At 44.2% G+C, this 27,701-nt stretch overlaps 1 protein-coding gene across 11 annotated transcripts in view; it reads right to left on the bottom strand.

Annotated features, from left to right (window-relative positions):
- TIAM1 (TIAM Rac1 associated GEF 1) overlaps positions 1 to 27,701 on the bottom strand; it is a 355,067-nt gene that overhangs the window by 253,348 nt on the left and 74,018 nt on the right. The window contains exons 3-4 of one of the 11 annotated variants that reach the window (XM_054700321.1): positions 11,331 to 11,426; positions 9,176 to 9,268 (exon numbers count right to left, since the gene is read on the bottom strand). The exons of 9 other annotated variants lie outside the window; for them this stretch is intronic. The gene's annotated coding sequence lies outside the window, so the exon portion shown is untranslated. The remainder of the gene's footprint in view (positions 1 to 9,175; positions 9,269 to 11,330; positions 11,427 to 27,701) is intronic. One more of the 11 variants, XM_054700322.1, reaches the window with a different exon arrangement.

Below are 27,701 nucleotides of genomic sequence, written 5' to 3'. Positions count from 1 at the left end.
ATCCCCTTTCTATGCCCTACACCAAGATGGTTAACTTATGTGTCAACACCATGGCCCTCGGGGGAGGAAAGATATATCTGGGTGCCTCTTTGAAGGCATTTCTGGCAGAGATGGCGATTGAACCAATAGACTGAGTAAAAAAAAAAAAATCATCCTCACCAATGTGATAGCACCGCCCCATCCAATAGGGGCTGAAACAGAACATAAAGGAAGAGGCAGGCCTAATTCTCTCAGTTTGGGCTCAGACATCCTTCTCTAGCATTTGGACATCAGCACTCCCGGCTCTTGGGACTCCAGACTGGGAGCAGATTTTATATCATCAGCTCCCCTGGTTCTCAGGCCTTTGGACTCAGATTTAATTACACCATTAGCTTTGCTGGTTCCCTAGTTTGCAGATGGCAGGCAGATAACAGAACTTCTCAGTCTCCATAATTTGTGTGAGCCAATTCACACAAACACACACACACACCTGCTGGTTCTGTTTCTCGGAAGAACCCTACCTGATACACTCACCAAACCCTAATTCACATACGCATGAATATAAATAAGAGCCAAGTAAGTCACACTACATCACTCCATGGAATACTAAACACTTGTTAAAATGGACATTTACAAAGCATTTAAGGACGTTTGAACACAAGCATTTTTCCCACTAAATGGGGGAAAATATCCAGCTAGAATTGAAATATACTCACTAAACACACTCTACAGAATGAATAAAAACCAGACACAAAGGGAAAAAGACCACATCAAAGTGCAAAGAGCTCAATCCAGGTTGAATTAGGAATTAGCTTTTGTTTCTTCTAGTATTTTCTAATTTCAAAATTTTCTATACATTGTCAACATGTACTTTTTATGAATCAAAATTCGTTAAGATTCTATCAAGATGCAAGAGACCCAAAATAGCCAAAGAACATTGAAGGAGAAGAACAAAGTTGGATGAATAACACCACCCAGTGCCTTCAAGGCTTTCTATAAATTTACAATAATCCAGAGTGTGGTATTGGCAAAAGAATAGACAAATAGATCAATGAAACAGGATAGAGTCCAGAAACAGATCCACATAAATATAACGACATATTTGACAAAGGAGCAAAGGCAATACAATGGAGAAAATATAACCCTTTCATCAAATGGAGTTGGAGCAATTAGAAATACATTAAAAAAAAGAATGTAGGCCTATCCCTTACATCCTTCACAAAAATTAGCTCATAATGGTTCACAAACCTAAATATAAAATGCAAAACTATAAAGGAAAAACATATGAGAAAACCTAGATGACCTTGGGTATGGCAATGACTTTTTTGATAGAACACCAGAAGCAAGATCCATGGTAGAAATAATTGATAAGTTGAACGTCCTTAAAATCAAAAGATGATCTCAAGAAAATGAGAAGATAAGCTACAGACTAAGAGAAAACACTTGCAAAATCTTTTGTCATCAAAGACTGTTACCCAATGAATCTTAAAACTCATTAAGAAAACAAATAACCCGATTTTTTTTTAAATGACACCACACCAAAGAGGTTATACTAATGGGAATAAAGGGATGCTCCAAGTTGCATGACACCAAAGAAATGCAAATTAAAACAGTGACAGACCACTACACATCTATTAAAATAACCAAAATGAATACCAACAACAACAAATGCTGGCAAGGATGTAAGGAACCCTCATTCATTGCCAGCAGATGCAAATAGACATAGTCACTTAGAAAGACAGCTTGGCAATTTCTTATAAAATTGAACATATGCTTACCATACAATGCAGGAACAGCAATTCTTGGTATTGACCCAAAGAAGTTGAAATTATATATCCACACAAAAACCTGCACACAAATGTAAATAGCAGCTTCTATGCATAATTGCCAAAACTTGGAAACAACCAAACTGTCCTTCAGTGAGGAGAGAAATTACTTGTGTCCATCCAGAAAATGGAGTATTACTCAGCACTGAAAAATAGTGGACAATCAAGCCACGAGACAACATGGAGAAACCACAATTGCATATTACTAAGTGAAAGAAGCCAATCTAAAAAAGCTACATACTGTATGATTCCAACTGTAAGACAAGTTGGAAAAGGTAAAACTACAGAGATAGTAAAAGGGTCAGAGGCTGCCAGGAGCATGGGTGCAGGAGGCAAGAATGAATAGGTGGATTGCAGGATTTTTAGGCAGTGAAACTATTCTGTGTGACAATTATAAAGGTGGGCACACAACATTGTAAATACATCCAAATACCCAGAATGTACAACATAGAGTGAATCCCAATATGGACTCTGCAATTTAGATGATAATGATGCGTCCATGTGGGACAATCAATGGTAAAAATGACCCACTCTAGAAATATTGGAAATATTGATGAATGGGGAGGCTATGCATGTGGGGTGGGGGGTATATATATGCTATAAATTACTGCTGTAAAAAAAAAGTCTATTATTTTTTTAATTCTTTAAGAATCATAAATAGTAAGAATTAAACTCTAAATTCTTGGTGTATTCCTCCTTCACTCTCAGTTTAGGTTTTGAATATACCATACTAACATTTTTCTAATTTAAAAGGGACATCAGTTTTTGGTAACAGAATTGCAAATCTGATATTATTTCACTGCACTGCTAAAAAACATTCAGTTCTTTTCCAAAGGGAAAGCCAAGCTTCTCAGCATGATCTGGCCACTGATCTTGCCAGTTTAGTTCATCTGATGACCCTCGCATAAAAATAATAGTCATCATAATGATATGACAATAATAGTAATGTGCCCACAGGAGTCACTCAGTCCTCTTTACTTGCTCTGTGCTTTCAAATAAGGTTCTTGCAGCCTGAAAATGTTCCTCTCACCCTTATTCTTCTGAAGATCAACCACTCACCCATTAAGAGTTAAATTTCATTCATCTGCAGATCTACCTAACTCTCCACTGGCATCAACGCCCAATCCCAATTACTCCTCCATGTAAATGCACCCAAGATAAAGAAGTGTTATCTATACACAATAGAATACTATTCAGTTATTAAAAAAAAAAATAGATGAATCCCTGCCATTTGCAATTACATGGAAACATGGGTGGATCGAGGAAATGACATTGAGTGAAATAAGTCAATGGAGAAAGACTAACACTGCATGATTTCACTCGCATGTGGTATGGAGAGAAAACAGATGAACAAAATAAAACAAAAACAAACTCTGGGACTATACGATCAACTAGTGATCACCAGGAGGGAGAGGATAGGAGGAGGGGTACCCCAAGGGGAAGATTTGGACTGAGTTCAACATAATGCAGTAAGTAGACATGGAAATTCACACTGCTGGTCCCGCCTCCAGAGTGCCTCATTTAGAAGGTCTGGGGGTGCTAAGAATGCACTAAGGCTGCTGGTCTGGGGTCCCCACTGACATGGCTGAGCCACACTGTGAGATCCCTGAAGGTTGGAGCTATGCCTTATTCATTGTTGCACCCCAAAGCCTAAGACCCATGCCCAGAACTTGGCAAGTGCTGGGGATGGCTTTGAGAAAATTTTATTTACTTTATGTTTTTAAATAAATAGAATCCTCTCCCACACAGAGGGCTTGCAGCTGTGCAATGCAACATGCTGTGCGCAGTGACCAGGAGTGTCAGGACTATTTTCTTGTACCTGCCTTTGCAAAATCTGGAGATGTTAATGAATACAGGTGTAATGCCCAAAATCCACGGTTCCTTTTTGCTACTTTGTGAAACGCTCTCCACAGTTCCATAACCCGCCCTTCCTCTGCTGCCCGACACCTAGGGGAAGAGAGTCCACAACAGGAAATGAACAGAGAAGACCCACTGTTCTGCTTCCAACGCTCCGTGTGAGAGCTCAGGCCCTCTTCCCCAGCCCTTCTTAACACGTCGGGCATCTTCAACCTCAACTACGCGGCACCTGGCAGTGCTAACTCAGGACCACACCTGGCGGCTCTGCCCTTCAGACTTACAAATGCCCTTGCTCAAAAGACAGAGTTTAGTAGAGAACACAGAATGGTGTACAGGGATGCTGATTTATAATGATATGTCTGAACTCTAATGTTATTAACCAATGCTACTTCAGTGAAAAAAAAATTTTTAATCCCTTTGTACAAAATATAATAGAGTAAAACATAGATCCTTAAATCAAAAATAAATGAATGAATGTCCTTCCTAGTAACAGAAACCACCACCTTCCAGACACACCCTCTAGCCAGTTTGTGAGAATTACAGGAATGCAGACAAGAAGCAATTCCCCATGTAAACGCTGATATGTCCCAAAATGCAATGTGTGGGAGGGAAGGCAACAGGGAGAAAGATTTCCAGGGAAACAGGGGAAGCAAATACAGAGAGGTATTAAAATATACAGCCAGTCCAGCAGAGCTAAAAAGACTGTTCTCCAAAGAAGAACAGCAAATGGCCAACAGGCCTATGAAAAAATATTCAACATCACTAATTATCAGGGAAATGCAAATCAGAATTACAATGAAATACCACCTCACACCAGTGAGAATGGCCCATATTAAAAAATCAAAAACAATGAATGCTGGCAAGGATATGGAGAAAAAGTAGCCCTCTTACACAGCTGGTAGGAGTGCAAACTGGCCTCACCATATGGAAAACCATGTGGAGGTTGCTCAAAACACTAAAAGTGGACCTACCATATGATCCAGAGATTCCATACCTAGGAATCTACCCAAAGCACACAAAAACTCTAATTCAAAAGGAAATCTGCACTCCTGTGCTTACTGCAGTTACTATTTACAATAGCCAAGACATGGAAACAACCTAAATGCCCCAGATCACTGAATCAAGAAGATGTGGTGTATATATAGTATTTGATGGAATACTACTCAGCCATCAAAAAAAGATAAACTCATGTCATCTGCAGCAACATGGAGGAGCTGGAAAGGATTATGCTAAGTGAAATAAGGCAGAAGGAAAAAGCTAAATATCAGATGGTTTCACTTATATGTAGGACTAGAAGAACAAGAGGTCAAAAAAAGACAAAACTGGGGGCCTCCCCTAGTGGTGCAGGTGGTTGAGCACAGTGCTGTGAAGCTGTCTGCAGCCTCTGCAGCGCAGGTTCAATCCTGGCCAGCCATGGAGATACCCACATGGCGCGGCAGACCTCTCCTGTCTAGCCCGCTGCTCCCCTCAGCAGTGTATTTCAGTCAATCCACCTGTTCTGTTCCCAGCTCTGTCTCTAGTGAATCCTCTCACCCTCCCACACATCTGGCCTGTACTCTGGTTCTTGTACGCCTGAATAAATAAATCTTTAAAAAAAAAAAAAAAAGACAAAACTTGCAAGCAGGCCTTAGATTAAGGCATACGGCAAGGGAGGAGGATTAACAGGAGTCAAAACAGGGGAGGGAAGAGCAAAAGGGACTGTGGTGATGGGTCATGGGTGCTGTGGTGATGGGAGAACTACAGCCACCACACCTGAGGGGAGAAATCAAAGACTGTCCAAAAATGAACAATGATGTAAAAAAAATAAATAAATAATAAATTCAAAATGACACGAAGAAAATATATACAATCTGTCCAGCAATCTCACAACACATCTGCCCTAGAGCTGAAATGCCATGTGGGGTGGAGACAGGACTGGGAAAGAACTGGGGATCAGGCCATGAAGGTATTTAAGACCATGTCAGGTAGCCGGGACTGTATCTGTAGGCAGTAGCCCCAGTCAAAGGGGAGAGGCACAGATCAGAAACCCATGTTGGAAAAGCAGCTGAATGAATGATAAAAACACCTTGGAGGGGAATCTGCTTTATAGATCATCCAAGAAATGCCAACTGAGGCCGAAAGCAAACGTGAAATGCACATAGGCCTGGCTTTATCCAACATCAGGCCACTGAAGTTAAGGCCTTTTATTTTCTCATTTCATTCTATCTCACCTAAACACCAGTAAATAAGTCAATTGAAGCAGTAAAGCCAGCTCCAGAACAGGTCTTCCTGGGTGTGAGTCTGGCCTTTTAAAGATAAGACAGACCAAGAGGAATATGAAATTAACATTTATAGATATTGGATTCAGTAGGGACTTTGTAAAAAAGCTACTACCTTGCTCTTTAAAAGCCAAATTCATCCGAAATGTGCCTTAATCCTAAATTAACTTCATTCAGGTGATTAGATTGCGCAAACAAGGCTTAAAGAGAGCGAAAGCAGTACCTCAGGTGTGCCATTTGTGACTATGAACTCTGAGAAAAGATCAAGCCTTTGATTTATAATTCAACTGCAACTATTTTAGAGTCCACACTTTTAGTCGAAAGTGAGGGCAACACCTACCACACTTGGGAAGCATGTATTTCATAACAACAACTCAAAACATATGCAGAAGAGGCAGCACATTAAAAAAAGGAAATGATCCCCCTGATGGCTAAAAAGAGCAGTTTTCATAATGCTTTAAAATGAAGGTGATAACTGACTTCTAGTCCGATACATCTTAACTCTGGGCTCCCACAGAGAAACAACTTACTTATGAAAGATTGTCCAGGAATGCACTATTCCAACAAATTTACCATGACTGAAGTTCAATATTTCTAAATGTACAAACACTTCAATTTCATAAACCAATTTTTTTTTATTTTTTTAAGATTTATTTATTTATTTATACAAGCACTGAGTACGTCAGAAGCATGGGAGGGTGAGAGAATTCACCAGAGCGGGGAACAGAACAGGCAGATGGACCGAAATACACTGCTGAGGGGAGCAGCGGACGGCAGGAGAGGTCTGCTGTGCCATGTGGGACCCTCCTCCGGTGGCCGGAGAGCAGCCGGGGATCGAAGCAGCGCTGCAGAGGCTGCAGGCAGCTTCGCAGCCCAGTGCTCAACCGCTGCACCACCAGGGGAGGCCCTCGTAAAACCTATTTTGAAAAGGAAAATCACAAGGACCGATGTATACACCACCCTGAAATAATCCGAAAAACAGACAAAATATTTGAAACAATGGTTCAGACACTGGACAACAGCAACACAGACAGACTCACAGACGTCCAGAAAAGGAGGTGAGTCCTCTGATTATACAGGATGGGATCCCAAGAGGAGCCTGAGGTCTTGAGCAGATGAGGCTGAGGCTGCACGTGGCCTTGGTGTCGAAAGCGAGCATGACAAAGAGTTTGCTGAACACAGAATCATGTGCCACGTAATCACAAGTGGGCAACATCACTATCTTAGGCACCGGCACTGTGAAGACCACAGCTGGGAGCTTCCTTTCAAAGGCAGGCCTGATGAGCAGATTCTTAGCTTTCTCACTAAGAAAGTTCCCCAAGGTTCAAACCTAGAAGCTGGGGGCAGCTGGCCACACCACCCCTTCTGCCTATATTCAAGCTGTTTGTAGAGCAGCAATGAAGTCCGCCTGCCGCGGGGGCAAAGTCAGACTCGACACTGCCCTGACGCCTTTGAAACCAACCTTCAACTTCACTCAAGCAAGGCTTTGAAAGTTTGAGTCCTAAATTTAATTTAAAGCAAGCAGAGAACACAACAAAGTAAAAAGGGACACAAGAACATTAAAGGTACTTAAAACAGAGGTGCCTGGAAGGTCACAAAATGCCTTGTCACTGGAGGCAAACAAACATGTAATTAATTCAGAGGAAATGATCGATCTAGTTGTCATAAAGAAGGCCCGGAGGGGAAATAAGCCCTGGGTTGCTCATGCACTGCTGCTACATGAAGCATTAACAAGAATAACTTTCACTCACCTAGCAATTTACAGAACTCAGTGGGCAGCTCCCATTCACAGCTCAGGAACAGGAGTTTCTCAGCTCTTAATAAACTCCTACTCTGCCATTAAGTCCCTTCTCACATGCCACCTCCTCAGTGAAGCTTTCCTTCATATCAGCAAAGTGACTTGGCTATTCTGCCCTCTGCTGTCCCATAAAATTGTATCTCCCCCACTTCTACCAACTTACTCCCTGTGGTGGGATTATCTACAAATCACAGATTTGAGAGATATAAACACCCCCGTGTTTCCCCCCATATGATTGACAACAGCCAAGAGGTGGAAACAACCTAAGTGCCCATCAAGAGATAACTAGATAAAGAAGATGTGGTCTGTATATACAATGGAATATTACTCAGCTATAAAAAAGCGACAACAATGTGAATGGACCTAGAAGTTACTATGCTTAGTGAAATGAACCAGATGGAGAAAGAGACCTTGTGTTATTCCACTCATATGTGGTGTATAACAAGAACAAACAAACATAAGTTAAATACAACAAAAATGAACGTTGGGACTATCAGATCAATCAGTGATTGCCAGAAGCAAAGACAAAACTGAACTTTGAGTGATGAAATTAGGTAGCATACACACATACTGATTTTTAACGATGGACACCTGAAATGTATGTAATGTAATAATGCAGTATTACTTCAATTTAAAAACTGTAACCTATCCTCATTTGGAAAATCTATCCAAGTGTAGTGAAAACAGCCCCTCATGGTCAAAATTGCAAGCCTTCCCAGTCTATTTTTAGAATAACTATTGCCAAATTAAGACCATATTAGATATGAGTATTTCTTTAATTTATTTTATGTAATATAGCCGAAATATGTTCCCATGTCATTAAAAATAAATTGTCATACAGATATTCCATAAGTTATTTAACCACTTACCTGTTTTCCAATCATTGCATAGCTTCCAATGTTTTGGAATAGGTATGAGGTAGACACATCTTTGTCCAAACTTAAGATTACTTTATTAAGATCAATCTTTTTGAAGTGAAGACACAGGAGCTTATCAATGCAGCACCAGCTCATCAGCTACTCTTTAAACTCCCTTAAACAAGGATTTCCCAGGTGGCCTAGGGGTTAAGCCTCAGTGCTATCACCACTGTAGCCTGAGTTTGATCCCTGGCCAGGGAGCTGATCCACATATGGGGCAGACCTCTCCTGTGTCACCTGCTGCTCCCCTCAGCAGTGTATTTCAGTCAATGCACCTTCTCTGCTCCCCACTCTGTCTCTGGTAAGTCCTCTCACACCCCCACACCTCTGACCTACACCCCAGTTCTTCTATGCAAAAATAAATAAAATCTTTTAAAATAATTTTAAAAACTCCTTTAAACACAAAACAAGAAAAGGGACCAAGAAGCCCCCATATTACTAAGCCACAAATATGCACTTGTGACCCTATCCCTGAGCTGACACTCTGCTGTTTCTCAAACCAGGCACTGGAGGAACAGCTGGAACTGCACACTGGCTTACCTTAAGCTCAAGTGTTAAGCTGTAGCCACTTTCTCTCCTTTGCCTTCAGAGATCTCAACGAGTACTCTTTGGCATCCGACTTCTTACTCTCCCCTAAATGTTAAAAAAAATCCTTGTAGTGGCAGGATGGGCCAGTGCAGGGTCTCCACGATTCCAGCAGACCAGGTAAGAAGAAGTGATGCAGCCCCCTGCAGCTTTTTGCAGGCTTTTATTGGTATTTACCAGGTACATGGCAGGCAAGGGGCCCGGGGGGCCAGGAGGCTGGCAGGCCTCCTAGCCCCCAGCAAGTCTTCACTTTTTCTGGGCTCTCCGGCGTTCTCTCGTGGCCTCTGCTTCTCTCTCCTCTCTTTCGCTCTCCTGTTCCTTCGCTCTCCTGGCGTCCCCATGATGCCAACCTTATAAGCCCAGTTTCTCAGCCCAGGTGTACCCCGCTAAGCATGCCCACACCCCACTCCAGGTGCCCGCCATCAGGCATGCATGCAGGACCGCAGGGATCCATCATCAATCCTAATGGTGGGAGGGCAGAAAAGCCTGATGCTTTACTTACCCTACAACCCACAAAAGTAAACATTATACACCACAATATAACAATATAACAAAATACAGCAGAACACAAATAAGTCCAGGCAGGGCACCAACCTAGTGGCAAAAGACAAGATTATTGGCACCAGCAGATGATCCACCATTTCTGCTGCCGAAGGCACTGCTCATGCGAAGTGAGGGGAACCACTCACAGAATCTGCCGTCACACACCAGCAGCCATCAGGCTCCCTGGCCTTCTCCGGCTGTGGTCTCAGTCACAAGCCACACACCGCGTCCACCCCCAGGATGCACTCACTCCTGGATTGGCGATTCTGTATTCTTTGCAGGTAATCGCCAACCCTCAGGGTTTCTGTCTGTGGTCGCTCCAACACTCGGCTTTCATAGCCACCAATGCGACACGCAGACGACTGCACTCAGGCCAACCCAGTGCACGAGCACATGGGTCGGGATCCATGGATACAAGCTCCACATGCGGCCTCTCTTGGGTCCCCTCTTCGGCTGTGGGCTCCACCACAAGCCACATTCCCTACCCATCCCCCAAGGACGGGTTCCTCAGCTCCTCACCCTCACTCAACAATGAGCAGGGCATCACCCACAGGTGATTTGAAGAGACTCACTGGCCTTCTTGAACATACTTAGGCTGCTTAACAGCCGCTTAGGGCTTCCCAATCTCAGCACCAGCTTTGGCCTAAGTTGGCTTTTCTCTGCCTGGCTGCAGAAAACTTGGCGAGGGCTTCCTGCCTCAGCCAGTCATGGGCTTTTCTACCAAGGCTCACCGGCCATGCCTTGATTTTTATCTCCTGGGGTTTACAAACTATACCATCCAACCCCAGGGTGCCCAAAACACAGCAACCTGCCAAGGTCCTCCACCTTCTGGCGGGATTGTCAGTTCAAGTCCATTTGTCCAAGTCCATGGGCTTTTCCCTCTGTCAGCACTGGCGAGCTCCAAATTGTGGTCCTTTCTTTCTCGATGATTCTGCTGCCTCATTGGGTTCATTGGTTGGTCCTCTTGGGCCATCTCCTCCTCCAAGCAAGGTCTCATCCCACAGCTCCCAGACCTTGCCCACCACCTGTGCTGCCATGACGACTCCAGCATTGTGGTCTCCACACTCATCTGCATCCATCATCCTGCTGACTACGCCAAATGTAGCAGCAGGATGGGCCAGTGCAGGGTCTCTAAGATTCGAGCAGACCAGGTAAGGAGGAGAGCTGGAGCCCTCAGCGGCTTTTTGCAGGCTTTATTGGTATTTACCAGGTACACGGCAGGCAGGGGTGTGGGGGGAGAGGGCCAGGAGGCTGGCAGGCTGGCAGGCCTCCTAGCCCCCAGCAAGTCTTCACTCTTTCTGGGCTCTCCAGCATTCTCTCGTGGCCCCTGCTTCTCTCTCTTGTTCTCCTCTTCTGCTCCGCTCTCCTCTCTTGCTCTCCTGTTCCTTTGTTCCACTGGCATCCCCATGACGCTGACCTAATAAGCCTAGTCTCTCAGCCCAGGTGTACCCACCTAAGCATGCCCACACCCTACTCCAGGTGCCCGCCATCAGGCATGCATTCAGGACGGCAGATCCATCATCAATCCTAATGGCGAGAGGACAGAAAAGCCTGATACTTTACTTACCCTACAATCCTCCAAAGATCAATTCAGTGTTTCACAATCTTCGCATTATTGGCATTTTGAGCAATATTGGCATTTTCAGCTGGGTAATTCTTTGTCCTAAGGGAGTAGAGGGGCTCAGCACATTGTAAGATGTGTAGAAGCCTCCCTGGCCTCTACCCACTGGATGCCAGCAGCATAGAGCTCCTCCCACCCACCAGCTAACAACCAAAAATAGCCCCAGGCATTGCCAGTGTCTCTTGGAGGGCAATTTCATCCCCAGCTGAGAAGCACTGATCTCAATGAATCATTTAGTTACTTGATAATAATAAAGGTGGGGGTAAGGTCAACCATATTCTGTGATCAACTGGTCATTTTCACCTGCTGTCAGTCCAGGGGTACTCTTAGGCTGAGGACATCTGCCAAGGGGGTTGGCCATTACCATTAATTCACCAGAAGCAGCTGGACAGGAAGGGAGTGTTGGCACAATGTTTAAAATCTGCCTGCAAACAGAAATAATACCACCTTCCCTTGACCCCATGAGACAAGTAAATTTTCAAAGCATTCTGTACTTTAAAATGCATCTGAATGGAAATGCCCTATGAAATGATGGCTAAAAGAAATGATAACTGACCCATTATTAATATTTCTAAGCTTCCTATACTATCTGAGCCTGATAGGAAATATGGCTGGCTTTACTCTCTGACTCAAAAAGTTGGCAGCATTAGATGCCAATGCAGAAACCGTAACTGTGGTGAAAGTGTAACAGGGAGGTCCCCAGGAAAGGGGGAGGTTCCAGGTTCCCTGCCCCACCCAAGGGAGGGTGGAGCTGAGCAGGAAGAGAAGAAGCTGCAGAGGAGACTGAGGAAGGAAGGAAGCAGGATGGAGCCAGAAGGAGACCTGGAGGAGGTGCATGGAGCCTAGAGACACGTGAAGGAACTGCGCTTGCCTTTTGGTCGTGGACAGGGTGACACAGATGTGGGTGAGACCCGTGGGGAGGTGACAATGGCAGCTTTTATCTTGATTTTGATTTTGCTCTTTTCCTTCCAGGCTTGTCTGGTTGTTTCTGACCCTTTTCTGTGGGTCCCCACTGGACAATGCTTTAGACTTGGGGCAGGCTTTGGGGCCTTGTTTTGGGCCAGTCCCACTTGGGTGGACTTTTACCCATGAGGGGACGGGTAACTTTGGGTGCTTGATTTAGAAATTAGATTCTTTGCCTTTCCTGTATTGTTTCCTAATTGTATTAAAGTTCCTTCTCATTTAAGTCTCATATGTTTTGTGTTGATGCGGCAGATGGCAGAACCCATTTAGAATAGGCAGGTTTGCCGGGTTTGGGCTGCCCCTCTCCCTGCCCTGCAACAAAAGGACATGGAACCACTTTCTTCCACACCATGTCATTTACATGTAAAAACCAAGGGGAGGGGTTTGAAAGAAAAACCATGCATGGTCTAAGAGTGTAATGACTAATGGGGAACAATCACATTGAGAAGGGACGAAGCCATGGATTACTTGCTCTTCTATCGACAGAGTCTGCATGGCCAACAATGTCATTTTGCAGTTACTTAACCACCTGTGACGCCGCCTCAGTTTCCCTCAACTGGTAAAACGGATAAAAATGGTACTAATACCCCCTAGTGTCATAGTGATGAGGAAGTAGGATAACAAAGGCCATATGCAGTAAGTAGTCTACAAATGTTAGTTAATATTGTTTGATGTCAGTATTATGTTCCATCTAGAAAGCACCTGCTAGCCTGTATCATAAATGCTAGTAGCTTAGCAACCGATGATGTGGAGAAATTAGGAACCAAAAAAATCATTCAAAGTCCCTGTATGCACAGTCTACTTTTCCCTCACCATTGCCATTTGCTCAAACCAGATCTCAAGCAGATGCAAATATTTCTTCTGACCCCACTACTTTCCTTGGGGACAGTAAAGGAAATAGATCATCACACTCCATCCTCCCCACTCCCACATCTGTTTTTTAGCCTAATAAAATAACCCAAGCACTTGGCCTTTTAAAAAATCACAACACAAATGACCAAGTCAACAGCAGGCATGCGTTTTCATGGTCCCAGATCACTGACTCTAAGAAGAGGTGGCTTTAAAGGGACAAATGAAATAGCAAACCATGACAACAGATAAGTTGCCAAGGGAAGCAAGCACATTTCTTGTGTGTGGCCCCCATTCTGGTCCCCAGCACCCCATCATGGACTGAGGCACCATAAGGCAATATCCTGGTATGTTTCTGAAGCTGAAAAGACAGAACAAGGTGGTTGTAAAGCCACTGTGGAGAAGAGACAATTAACTAGTCTGAACAAGTCAACCATGCTTCAGAACATGGGTAAAAAAAAGATTAGGATTTTTTTGTTTATTGCTTTTGTCCAGCATGGATTATCCAGTCCAGTCATAGATTATCAGGACAGGACGACACTTTGCAATCATCATGCACAGCATTTCTCCATGTGTGGCCCAAGATTCCCTCCAACATCCAAATGACATGTGAACTGGTTTAAATTGCAGAGTCTCGGGCCTCCCTGGTGGCGCAAGGGGTTGGGGCACAACATATGAAGCTATCGGCGGCCACTGCAGCACGAGTTCGATCCCCGACCAGCAAGCTGGCCCACATGGTGCCACAGACCTCTCCTATCTCGCCCGCTGCTCCCCTCAGCAGTGTATTTCAGTCATTCCGCCTGTTCTGTTCCCCACTCTGTTTCTGGTGAATCCTCTCACCCCCACACCTCTAGCCCATGCCCCAGTTTTTGTATGCATAAATAAATAAATCTTTAAATAAATAAATAAACAAACAAACAAACAAACAAATAAATAAATAAATTGCAGAGTCTCTCTTCCTCTGCTCTACATTTCCCAGCCTCCCTTGAAGAGACAGGGGACTGTGTGATTGACTCAGACCAAGGAATAGGAGGGGAAGAGATGTGTCCTCCACATACAAGGCTTCATCTCTTCCCCCTTCCATGACTTGACTGTCAGGAACATGGTGACCCCAGAGACACAAGCTGGAAATGGCCAGGCCACAATCCAGAGGGTCCAGGTCTCGGGTCACCATTTGGGAGAGTCCCTGCAGTCTGGGATCTCCTTCCAGGAGTCACCCTTCCAGAGCTAATGCAGAAGCCCCCATATGAACATATCAACTAAGAAAGAATCTAGAGGTTGTTAAAGAAAAATATTATCCTGACTCCTATTAAAGAGGCAAGGACGGATGATTCGACATTACTGAGATAGAGAAGAGGGATCAAGCTCAACTTTGAAAATAATAAGGACAAGTGGGGATTTGCAGCCAAGGAGCACAGGGAGGGGGTCACACTGGAAAATTACTAATAGGAGACACCAAGGGTGAGGGTGGGGGATTCCTGCTGAGCTGGCCTGACAGGATTCCGGCTAAAAAAACACACCCAGGACTTAAACATCAAAAGTGCAGGTAAGTTACCTGATCGGGTGTCAAGGGTGGTCAAGCATCAAGCATGGGGGGTGACACCAGGATTCTTTGCCAGTGCTGGGCTGGGCAGACCACAGAGAATCAGGGTTGAAAGTCAAGGGTTAAGGGCCTCCCCAGTGGCGCGGTGGTTGAGCGCTGGGTTGCGAAGCTACCCACAGCCTCTGCAGCGCCGGTTCGATCCCCGGCTGCTCCCCGGCCACCGGAGGAGGGTCCCACATGGCGCGCAGACCTCTCCTGCCGCCCACTGCTCCCCTCAGCAGTGTCCTTCGGTCCTTCTGCCTGCTCTGCTCCCTGCTCTGGCTCTGGTGAATTCTCTCACCTTCCCGCGCTTCTGACTGTACCCAGTGCTCGTATAAAATAAAATAAATAAATAAATCTTTAAAAAAAAAAAAAGAAAGAAAGAAAGTCAAGGGTTAAAAAGAGGTCTCCTGGGCCTCCCTGGTGGTGCAGGCGGTTGAGCGCAGGCTGTGAAGCTGTCTGCAAGCCTCTGCAGTACCAGTTCGATCCCACCAGCCTCGGAGCTACCCACATGGGGAGCAGACCTCTCCTGTCTCGCCCACTGCTCCCCTCCGCAGTGTATTTCGTCAGTCTGCCTGTTCTGTTTCCCGCTCTATCTCTGGTGAAGTCTTTCACCCTCCCGCGCCTCTGGCCTGTACCCCAGCTCTTCTATAAATAAAATAAATCTTTAAAAAAAAAAAAAAAAAAGAGGTTTCCTAAGGCCTCCCAGGTGTCACAAAGGGTTAAGACAGCTACCTGCAGCCACTGCAGCATGAGTTCGATCCCTGGCCAGGGAGCTGGATCCACATGGCGCAGCAGATCTCTCCTGTCTTGCCCGCTGAAATACTTCAGCCAGTCTGCCTGTTCTGTTGCCCACTCTGTCTCTGGTGAATCCTCTCATCCCGCTCTCCCTGCACCTCTGGCCTGTACTCCAGTTCTTATATGCATAAATAAATAAATCTTTGAAAAAAAAAAAAAAAAGGAAGATGCCTCTGGCATGAGAGAAAACAAAACTTTAAAAAAAAAAAAAAAAGAGGTCTTCTAGGAACTGACTCAAGTTTGGCCAAAAAGAAAGACTGTCAAAGCAGGACCCTGGAATCCTGCACTTGCACCACCTCTTTCGGATTCAGGAGAGACTACGTGGGCATCGCAGATGCACACACGCTGCTCACTAACTGCCAATGAGCGCCAGATAGATGCGGGCAGTAAATTACTATTTAGAAGATGTACTGAGCTAGCAATAATGAGGGAAAAAAATGTTTCCCAGCTCAGACACTTTGACCTCTCCCTCCCTATTTCTCTTTTTTCTCCTATTTTCTCTTGCAACCTGATGTGAAAAATTAGTGCATCCAGGTCTCTTCATTAAGTCCTCCTACTCACAGCAGGCAGCTGGGTCAGGGCAGGGGGATGAAGTCAAAAGAAACTTGCCTCAAAAAAATGGTACAAAAATTCACCTTCCTGGGCCTCCCCTGGTGGCGCAGCAGGTGTGCGCTGTGCTGCAAGGCTGCCCGCAGCCTCTGCAGCGCCGGTTCATTCCCCGGCCGCTGGCGAGGGTCCCACAAAAAAATTAAAAAATAAAAAAAATATTCACCGTCCTCCCCATTTAGACACGAAGGGACAATAAGACAAATAAAATGCAGTCACAGTGGCTGGCAACGGTCCCCTGTAAGTGAGTTCTATGCAGCATCATACTACGTGAAATTATCTTAAGAAGTCAAAACGCAATTGTGGGCTTGCTTTCTTAGAAGAAAGCTCTTTACATAAGTAAAGAGCACCATTAAATTTAGTGGTCCTAACCACTGTTTATTGATGAACAGTGCTGTTTTATTACTGTGCAGTTTATTTATTATTGTGTGTTACTTTATTTCAGTTCTGACTTGATATATTCAAATAATTTTATAGGAATGCTTCTGACCAAGTAGACTCATTTTAAATAAAATGATAAAGTTAAAAAATTTAGGAAGGAGGGCCTCCCCGGTGGCGCAGCGGTTGAGCGCTGGGTTGCGAAGCTGCCCGCAGCCTCTGCAGCGCCGGTTCGATTCCCGGCTGCTCCCCGGCCACCGGAGGAGGGTCCCACATGGTGGAGGAGGGTCCCACATGGTGCAGGAGGGTCCCACATGGTGCGCAGACCTCTCCTGCCGCCCGCTGCTCCCCTCAGCAGTGTACTTCGGTCCTTCTGCCTGCTCTGCTCCCCGCTCTGGCTCTGGTGAATTCTCTCGCCCTCCCGCGCTTCTGACTGTCCCCAGTGCATGTATAAACAAAACAAACGAACAAACAAACAAATAAATAAATAAAACATGCCTCTATAAAAAAAAAAAAAAATTTAGGAAGGAAACATTCTAAATAAAATGATAAAGTTAAAAAATTTAGGAAGGGGCTCCCTGGTGGTGCAGGCGGCTGAGCACAGCGCTGTGAAGCTGTCCGCAGCCTCTGCAGCACGGGTTCGATTCCCGCTGGCCGTGGAGATGCCCACATGGCACAGCAGACCTCTCCTGATTTGCCCGCTGCTCCCCTCAGCAGTGTATTTCAGTAGATCCACCTGTTCTGTTCGCTGCTCTGTTTCTGGTGAATCCTCTCACCCCCCCCCCACACACACCCCTCTGGCCTGTACCCCAGTTCTTGTATGCATAAATAAATAAATCTTTAAAAAAATTTAGGAAGGAAAATTTTTCACAACAGGTTGCAAGAGAAAATTGGGGGGAAAAGAGAAATAGGTGGGGAGAGGTCAAAATGTCTAAGCTGGGAAACACTGTTTTTCCTCATTGTTGCTAGCTTAGTACATCTTCTAAATAATAATTTACTCCCAGCATCTATCTGGGTTAGGAAAAGAACCCTAACCCAGGTCAGAGAGGAAGTATAAAGGTAGGACGAGGACAGGTCTTGGGAATGGACCAGGTTCAACCCACTCTGGATGAAGTAATTATATTAAACACCAAGTTCAAATGTAGCTCTACAGACACTCATTATCCTGGAGGGACAGACACTTAACTAGCTGGGAGTCATTTCAACAGAGGCCTCTCTCCCTGCCTGAAAGGTAGAAAGTTCGAACTCCCCACTTTATTTCACAGCTTTATCTTTGAAAAACAAAGGAAAGAAGAAGAAGGAATGGGCTATAGGAAGAGCCCCGTGCAGGACGTGGCCAGGCCTGTCTGCTTCCCCACGGGCTCCCAGTCTTTGGGAATAATTAAATGCTCTAGTAATGGACAAGAAATAATGAACAGTCATTTCGGGGCCAACTCCCCAGACACTGCAAAATAATGGGGAATGGGAGGAGGCAATCTTTTCCCACAAGGCAGTTTCCACAGAGAGCCAGGGATGCCCTCATAGCCCAAACACTTCTAGAATTGAGTTCAGAATTATAGACCATTCTGCTATCTATCCTCACTGAGTTAATTCTTTGCCCTTGGGGAAAGGATCTGATTTTTTTTTTTAAATGGTTTTTAAAATGCAGTCACACAAAATTAGGTGTTAATATTACTTTCCCTGGGCCTCTCCCTTCCTTTCCCCTAGTTACTCTTCCCTTGCCTTGGAAATCTGCCAGGTTTTTGTTTTGGTTTGGGTGGGTTGTTTATTTTTAATGAAAGTACACCCAGGCAGTTTATTTCAATGTTTCTAATTTATAAGAGTCACTTCTTAATGCTGCATCAGCAGGCAGCTCACCAATACTGAACTGGCAAACACAATCAAGAAAAGATCCCAAATTTCAGGAGGATGACAGCTTTGCACAGCACTAAGCACCATGATTCCCGAATGAAAACAAAATCAAACAACTGAAGTACGCAGGTCAAAGAAATTCTCAAACTCCAAGGAATTCCTGAACCCTAAAACCATATACAAGAGCATGCATTTTTCTGGGGAGAGGTCCCAGAGCTTGAATCAATTTCTAAAGGGGCCTGAATAGGTTCAGTGCCCTCCAGGGTGTAAGAAATCTCACCTGACCATCTCCACCACTGTTGGAATAAAACCCCTAAATTGCAGGCTCCTGTGGTCTTTCAGCTTTCAAAGTAAAATTCTGACATGCTTATTTGAGACAAAAGAGAATCATTTTATAGCCACGGTTTCTCAGTTTCTACAATGAGCCCTGAATTACTATGGCTTTCCCAAGTTTTCATTCTCAATAAGCTAACTGTATCCCTCTCTCTCTTGCAAATCCCTGGAAACTGGGGTTTGGAATTCATGGCCGGCAACATAAATCTGACTGGTACTATAATGTGAAACATCAGACAGAGCTGGCCTTCATGGAAAGGCCTTGAGAACATATTTCATGAACGCCGGACCTCATGGAAGGCGGCCTCTCAACAGGCAAAGCGCAGCCCAATCTGTAAGCTGCTCCTCCTAGGGCACTCTTTGGTCTCAAAATAGCCAGAAGGATGGAAATTGATGAGATTTCATTAAGAGAAAAATGTCATGAAAATCAATGCTAAGCACTTTAGCTTCCTGCAGCGGGACCTGTTTCTCTGGACAGCACTGATGATAAGCTGACCCGTGAGCATTACAACAGCAGTTACTAGGCAACTTGAACACACGCTTTCCAGGAAAGGCCCGAAAACCCAGAATTTGTACAGGCCGTCCCATCATCACAAAGCACGGCACTCAGTCAGCCTGCACCAGTCCAGAAAAACAGCTTCCTGATTTTAAAAGCATGAAGCAGTAAAGGCAACTTCTTCCTACACCCCTTACAGCATTAGATTTCAATGGAGCAGTAAAATATCCACAATGCCACCATGGTTTTAAAGCATCAAGGATGTGGACTGATGAATTTCATGCTTCTGCTCTGGGAATTTACAAGGAAAAAATTCGGAATACGTGACTAATGGCTACAATATTAATTTCATACTTACATTCCCCACAAAGACTAAAGTGAAATTTGTCAGCTCGAGGAAAATGAGACTGGACTATGAGGACCGCAGATAAATAATGACCTGGGGTCTGTTGTTAAATATTTCACTACCTGTAAATATAAAGTATATTGAGTATTGAGTTAGTGTAAAATTAAAAAAAAAAAAAAAGTGAGAAGAACTTCAATGCTCCACGGCAGATGAGTGGATAAAGATGTGTTCACAGACACAAGGCAATACTAATTCAGCCATTTTTTTAAAAAAAGCTGAAATCCTGCAATTGTAGCAACAGGGATGGACCTAGAGGGTATTATGCTCAGTGAAATAAATCAGATAGAGAAAGACAAACACCATATGATTCCACTCACATGTGGAAGATAAAGAAGCAAAAACATCTCACAGAGAGATCAGCAACTCTAAGAGAACACAAATACAAAGGCTGCTTTTGTTATGGCCAAGCTTATGATCAGCACCAAGCAGGTCGTGGTTCCTGGGAAACGTCACCTAGCAGTGGGATGCGATGTGACATGTCACAGGCTGACGTGAGAAAGTCTATGGGGACAGCGAATCTTGATCTGCAGCAAAACACTAAAGTTCCAGGATCTCAGGTTATCTGTAAATGAAGGATTTGAATTCATTTTATTGCACTGCTCCTGCTGGCTGCAACATTCTGTGATGCCACGACAAGTCTTATCCAGGTTAGCACATCTTCTAGAATGTTCTTTCACTGCAGTTCTTTTGTATTTCATTTTGGTTTTGCTAAGGAAGGGGCAATGTTTGCTCCAAAAGACTCTTTTGTGTTAAACTGCAAATTTGGTGGCAAATCTGGCACCAAGGAGATGTCAAGGTGCCCCTTGCTGTTCTGGATGGTGTCTACAGTTCCAGTTACAAGAGATGCACACTGCAGCAGCTACACAGAATTCTGACTTGTCACACACACTGCACGGAACGCAGACACTCAAACTCCTGGCAACCCCCAAAGGCCTGTTCTCTTCCTAGCACACACAGGCTGTCCCAAATCCTTGTAAAAATCCAAGAGTTAATTTAAGACTACCACCCGTTACTTCCTGAGCTGGAATATATCCACTGAATGTAACAGTTATTCTGCCCTGACCCTGCATAATGAATGCAGTCAGTGGAGAAGGGAAATAAAGCGGAGATTGGGTTTTATGGAGTCTATCTTGGTCTGAGCTTTCAGGAGGTTAGTTTTGGGAGTTTTGCTGTTTTTGTTGTGTTTCATAGCCGGAAAGTTTATTTTTGCCTTATTTAGTTCATGTGTTTGTTTTGATTCTTTATCTTCCACATATGAGTGAAATCTCCAAGTGTTTGTCTTTCTCCATCTGACTTATTTCACGTAGCATAAGTCCTTCTCGTTCCATCCAAGTTATTGCAAATGGCAGACATTCATCTTTCTTTTATAGCTGAGGAGTGCCCCATTGGCTATAGAGAGTGTATATTTTTTACCCACTCATCTGTCCATTGGCACTTTAAACTAACTCTTATCTTTAGCTGAAATTTCTGTTGCTCAAAAACATACACAGTATCTTGCTGCTGATCTGCTGAAAGCTGTATGTATGCACAGGCCAAGCCAGGCCTCACAACCCAGACCCCCATTCCAGGGGCAGATGGCACATGCCAGTCCATCTGTGCAGGGCTGAGATTCACAGGCACCCACCTTCACACGCATCACTGGGCCTCCTTAGACGTCTACGCCCCGGCTTTCACAGAAGGCTAGTATATCACAAAGCTTATTATGCAGTGAGGGCCAGGGGATGATGGCGTATGAATGAGTAAAATGCAGAGGCAGCAAAGGAAACAGAAAAGAAACAGGGAGTATCCCCAACATCCCAGTGGAGAGATGTTCCCCCGCCCCCCAACAACAGGGAAGTGGAACTAGGGTAGCCTGGCACATCAGCGGTCCCCGCAGCAGCAGCTGGCCCAGCCTACAAAGCCTCTTCTACACAAAATGTGGTAGATGTCTCCACACCTTCAAGGAAAATAAATGCCAAAAACAGAGAAGTTGCAAATGAGGTAACTAAATTTGCAACGATAGTTACAGCAAAACAGTTAGGTTCAAAAGGAAATACTTTATTCATCTTAAAAGCTGGTGCTTCAAGAAAATCAGATTTCATATTAGGTGACTAGAGACATTCCTGGAAATCCTAGGATGGGTTTAAGAGGCTGGTGATCTTGTATGTAAAAACCAGTACTACCATGAATTTTTGTATTTCTTTAATTTGGGCAGCATTGGCTTAAAATACTATAATGATTCAGAGGTGTAGGATCACACTTTTCAGATATATGTTACTACACCACACCCACCACCAAGGCACCCACAGTCCTCCAGCACAGTCCACTGGGCCTTCCCCTCCCCTCTTCTCCCCCATGCCAACCCTACCCGCCCCCCCTCCATGGCTTCAATCCTGTAGTTTGGTTTGACTTTATCTGTTCTTTTGCCTTGTTTTTATATTCCAGATATGAGGAAATTATCAAGTATCCTTCTCCTACTTCTGACTTATTTCTTCTTAGCATAATCACCTCGAATTCCATCTAAATTGCCTTGAAAGGGGAGGTTTCATCTTTTTCATAGCTGCATAGTATTCCATTGTTTATGGATACCACATCTCCCTAATCCACTCATCTGTCCTTGGGCTCTGGAGTTGTAGCCTTAACTTGGCTATTGAACATAGTGCTGCAATGAACGCAGGGTGCATATATCCCTTCTAATAAGTGTTTTTGCATTTTTGGGGTAGAGTCCTAGAAATCAAATTGCTGGATTATCTGTTTTTAATATTTTGAGGAACCTCCATACTGCTTTCCATAGGGGCTGGACCAGTCTGCATTCCCACCAACAGTGTATAGGGGCCCACTTTCTCCACATCTTCACCAACACTTGTTGTGTCTGATCTTTTGGACAGAGGCTATTCTCACAGGTGTGAGATGTTATCTCATTGTAATACTATTCTGAACTGTGTGAACTACAGGACTACTCTGGATCCTGAATAGTGTAATAAGAAAGAACAGCAATGGGGAGGGGGCAAAGGAAAAGCAAATGATTGGGGAAAAGCAAAGAAGGTGAAGAGAATAGAAAGATAGGGAAGAAATTTTCCTGAGGACATTCAAAAACAATGAGAAAAGGGGGATGGACGTGAAAATGAGCTGTCTGTATTCAAAACTGTGTTGTGAGTTTAGCAATAAGAAAGGAAAGCAAATGTAAGTTTATAAGTGAAGAAACTATGGCTCCACTGTTTCCTTGGAGCATCCGCAGGAAGATCAGTCAGATGACAGCTGACTTGAAAAATCAGGAAAAGGGCAGTGACCCGGAATGAGTACTTGTGTCATTCAGGGTTCTCCAGCAACAAATAGGATGATGATTTTGTTATAAGGAATTTGTTCACAGGACTATGAAGGCTGATAAATGTGAGATCTAAATTAGCAACTTCAAGACACAAGACAGCTGATGGTATATGCCCAAGTCCAAGGCCAAACACAGGAAACTGACTGATATCCTGGGACACAGAAATTCCCCCTTATTTGGAGAAAGGTCAGCCTTTGAGCTATTAGGGCCTTCAACAGATTGGACCAGACCCACCTATATTAAGGAGATCAGTCTGCATTATTTTGTCTTGAAATTTAGATGTTGAACACATCCAAAAACACCTTAAGGAAACACACAGAAAAATATTTGGACTAACCATGTGGGCACCACAGAACCCAATCAATTTGACACATACAACTAATCATCACAACACTCAGGCCCCAACATGGTCACTCCTAAGACATCTGTACTGTCCGACAATAGAGAACAAAATCTATGTAAGAAGTGCAACCTGCAGAAGCCCATAGACGTGGCCAGACCATGGAGGTATTTTGCAAATATTCATTCTCAAGTTCCCCTTCAACCTGGGGCTGCAACTTCCTTATCACTAAGGACTCCATGTTCAGAACCACAGCAGGTCTCAGAAGCATGGACAACCTCTACAAGATAGGCTGGAAAATCCCCATATGCTGGGCATGAATTTGTTGGATCAGAATGTCTCCCTCTACCCAGTTTGAATCCCTTGGTCTCTAACTTCTGAAGATCTCTGTGACCTCTCTCAACCTCTGTTTCCCCGTTTGCACTGACAACAATGTGCTAGCAACAACCACCTACCTGATTATTCTTGGGAATAAATGAAGCAACGGATCTGATGGACTTTGCCCAAAACCCAACATATAATAGTAGGTGCCCAAAAAACCCAGTTGCTGTTTTGTTTTGATTTTCATTAGCCAATAGTCCCTCCACAGAGTTTCCACTTAGAAAAATACCAGCTCTTCCTGGCAACTGTCACAACTTCCTTTTCTGTCTTGGGTGGGATAGAGTCTGGAGTCAGCACATACTATATAAAGTACCAGGAGTCCTTCCTGCAAACTGCCCAGGACTAAACAAAAAACAAGCATGCCTAGACAGAGGTGGATAAGGCAGAAAAGCAAAGGTCTGGCAGGCTTCAAAAAACAAGGAAAACATGAGGGGCTTAGGTAACAACTTTGGCAACCATTTCAGCCTCAGGCAGCAGCCACGTAATGGGTCTTGCCTCTTCCCTTGCTGAAGAATCAAGGAAAGACAGGAGAAACTGCTTATGAGGACCAGAGCTGCCGAAGACAGGATTCCCTGGCCCTTGGGGAACACTGCTGCCCTTTCCCCACTGGCCATTAATACACAGAGGCGGCTCCCACTTGCCTCCTCCACAGAAGACACATTTCCATATCCTACCGAAAGAACCAGAGTCCTCCTAATCATCTCCTTTAAAGGGTCCCTCCCAACTTCTCTATCATCAACAAGGGGGCCTTGCTCCTGTTCCACAGAAGCCAGTTCAAGATGGCGCTGTGTTTCCTTGACTCCCTGCAGGAAGCAGGCCCTAGGAGGCCAGCATAGCTCTCCCTCTAGCTCTGCTGTTAGGTAGTCTTGCTTTCTCATAGCTGCCCTGCTTTCCTCCCACATCTAAACTCCTTCAAGGTGGATCCAGTGCATTCCGGCTGCAGTTTGCTTTCGAAACAGGCTTTCATAGTGGGCATCCAAAAAGTGGTATTGGCCCACAGAGGCCCAGGAGGAGAAGGTGGCCTCTCCCTCTTTGACAGTCCATCTAAAAGTTGCTGTGAGCTCCAGAGAGCATCGAATAGCACGCAATCTATCCACAGGTCAATTCAGCACAGAAGCCAAACTCAGAATTTAGGAGAAAAAAGTTCACAGAGAATGGCAGGGCTAAGGTTCCACATCCTAAGGGTCTTATGGAACCAGGGAGTGATGTGGAACCCCGAGGTGAGCATAAATCAGGCCCCAGGCAGCAGATGCAGCCAATCATCTGGGCGACATGTGGCTGGTGCTGGCCATGGAGCACAGTGCTGATATCTGGGTGCCTGACCACAGGCAGAGCAGGCCAAGGGGCAACGGTACTGGACAACCTGACTGCCCAAAGCATGCTTGGTTTAGTATGTCACAGTTTCCTCATGAATTTTTTAATTCCAATAATTCAATCAACATTATTTTAATAAAAATTTAAAAATCCTATGTATAGGGAAGTTCACCGAGTCTATACACAGTTGAGTGACCCAGTTTAAGTGACCTTGATGATTTCAACACAAAGCCAGGGTGCAAGCACCAGGTGTGAGTATAAATCAGAGAAGGAGCCATCCAAGAGGCCTAGGAGAGATGACAGGAAGCCTCTGGGGAACAGCAGAGCTGAGGTACAGGGGACTTTGTGGAGGAACAAGGTCCAAACCGACAGGACAGATCAGAAATGCTGGTGGGGGTGCTTGAGGGGGGGAGCAATTGGCTCATAGGGAAAAGGCTAGATAAGTAGACTAATCCAAAAGGCTGTAAGCTGCCCATAGAGAGGCCAGGTGGTAGGAACTGTGGGTAGTACCCTACCCACAAGTGGCCCTCAAGTAACAGCCAGGAAGAATCCAGGGTCCTACAACAGCAAGAAAATTAATTCTGTCAACAACGGAAACTGTTTGGAAGCAGTTTCTTCCCAGGATCAGCTTCCAGATGAGAACACTGTCTGGCCAGCACCTTGATGGCAGCCTAATAAGACCCACCAACCTGCACCCAGACACTTGATTCCTGACACTGTGAGGTCCTAAGTGCATGTTATTTGAGAGCCTAAGCGTGTGGTTATTTGTTATATTTCCTTCAAAAGCTGGAGTGACAGATGGTAGAATGAAGACATTTCCATGGCCCAGAAGGGAGAAAAAGGGTGTTCAATTACATGGTCTACAAAGACTGAATGACCTACCCTACATTTCCTCACCCTGGGCTTCTGGATCAAACAAGCTGGGTGCTCCCTCTTCAGAGCCTAAACACTGACTTTTAGGAGCTTTTCCCAGAACAGTCTTGTATAATAGCAACACTTGTTCCATTGTTTGTCCCTAAGTCGCTTTTCACCAGCTCATCCTGACCAACATACGTATAATTGCACTCCCATCACCTTGTGCCTTGGTAGGCTTTCATCTATGGCATTTATCCCCTCCTACCATTCTATAATATTTGGTATTTGTTATATGTATTGTATTTCTGTCTTTCCTACTATATAGAATGCAAGCTTCAGAAATGCGGGTTTTAGTTGAGAATTTTGCTGATACATTCCAAGGCATAGCTCATAGCAGGTGTTCAGAGACATGACTGTATATGCAACATCCAATTCAGAACTAGATCCCTTTGCTTAGAAAGGATATTGTGGGAACTATGGGTGACATCTGGCTGGGGTGTGAGGATTTGGAGGGAACAATCTCCAGATGGAGGTGACTAGAGGATCACTAAGCAGCAGCATGTCCTGGTGGTGGGATGCACTAAAATTTCCAGTATCAGTGTCAAGTGGATCCAGGAATGGGAGGGGCCTGGATGGGAGAGAGAATGTTCTTTTGGACAACACTTGCAACCACCAAAATTCCCCCAGGACATAGCAGGCTCTCTGCTGGCTCAGGGAAGGGGAGATCTGGTGGAAACCAATGGTCAAGTGTATGAGGGGGCAGCCTCCCCTTAGATCTGGAGAGGACAAGACTCCTCCAGGCTCCTGTTCCCATTCCACCAGTTGGGGCAAAGGGACTTTGCCAGAAAACCAGGGAACCGTCTGTTGGGCTTGGAAGATTGTCTTTAATATAAATATAAAAACTGACAAATGTTTCACACTGTTTATTTGTAAATTTTCTTAAACTGAAAAGATGTTTGCAATTTGCAACTTACTGAAGCTGATCAGCTTCCCATTTTTTGCAACTTTTTTCACTGTGGAAATTTTTACTATGAGTATATAATTCCCACATATCCATAATCCAACTTTAACTCTTCAATCCTCCTTCAACAAACTCCTCCCACACAGGGTTATATATTTTGAAGAAAACCTCAACAACCATATTTTGCACCACATAAATGCTTTAATATGTATTTCTGAAACCAAAAATATAATCTTCTAAAATATAATCACAATGCTATTTTTATAACTCCCTCCCCAAAATTTCATAAAGATGATCGTTGAAGAATGGTTTGAATCTCATGGATCCACTTATGTGCAATTTTTTTCAATATAAACAATCTGGTACTGTAAGTTTATTTTCCTCATGATGTTCTCAGTAAGATTTTCTTTTCACTAACTTTCTGTCATACAACACATACTGCATATAACATGCAAAATATGTGTAAACATGCAGTTTATGTCATGGGTAAGGCTTCTTATAACAGCAAACTGCTCATAGTTAAATTTTTGGAAGGTCAGAAGTTATACTTTGATTTTAGACTAATATCCCCTTCCCCCATATTGCTTAAGAGTCAACTGTGCTATCAATTATCCTTTCAGCATTTGAATGTCTCTAATTCTCTCTCTCTCTCTCTCTCTCTCTCTCTCTCTCTCTCTCACACACACACACACACACACACACACACACACACACACACACACACACAGGTTAGATCTACTCAAATCAAGCTGTAAACAAGATCCACACATTGCATTTGGTTGATTGGATTCTTTGGTTTGTTCATTAAGGTTGTTCCTTCTCTGATTTCTTTTGCATTGTTTTTCACATACAGTTCCCCCTTTTTCAGTTAAAATATCTCTGCCATTTAAGGTACTT

This window comes from Talpa occidentalis, unplaced genomic scaffold (genome assembly GCF_014898055.3).
Source record: "Talpa occidentalis isolate TD23 unplaced genomic scaffold, MPIMG_talOcc4v2.1 talOcc4.4, whole genome shotgun sequence".
Classification (NCBI taxonomy): domain Eukaryota; kingdom Metazoa; phylum Chordata; class Mammalia; order Eulipotyphla; family Talpidae; genus Talpa; species Talpa occidentalis.
The sequence above is the reverse complement of the archived record's forward strand: the minus strand, read 5'-3'. Positions and strand labels throughout refer to the sequence as shown.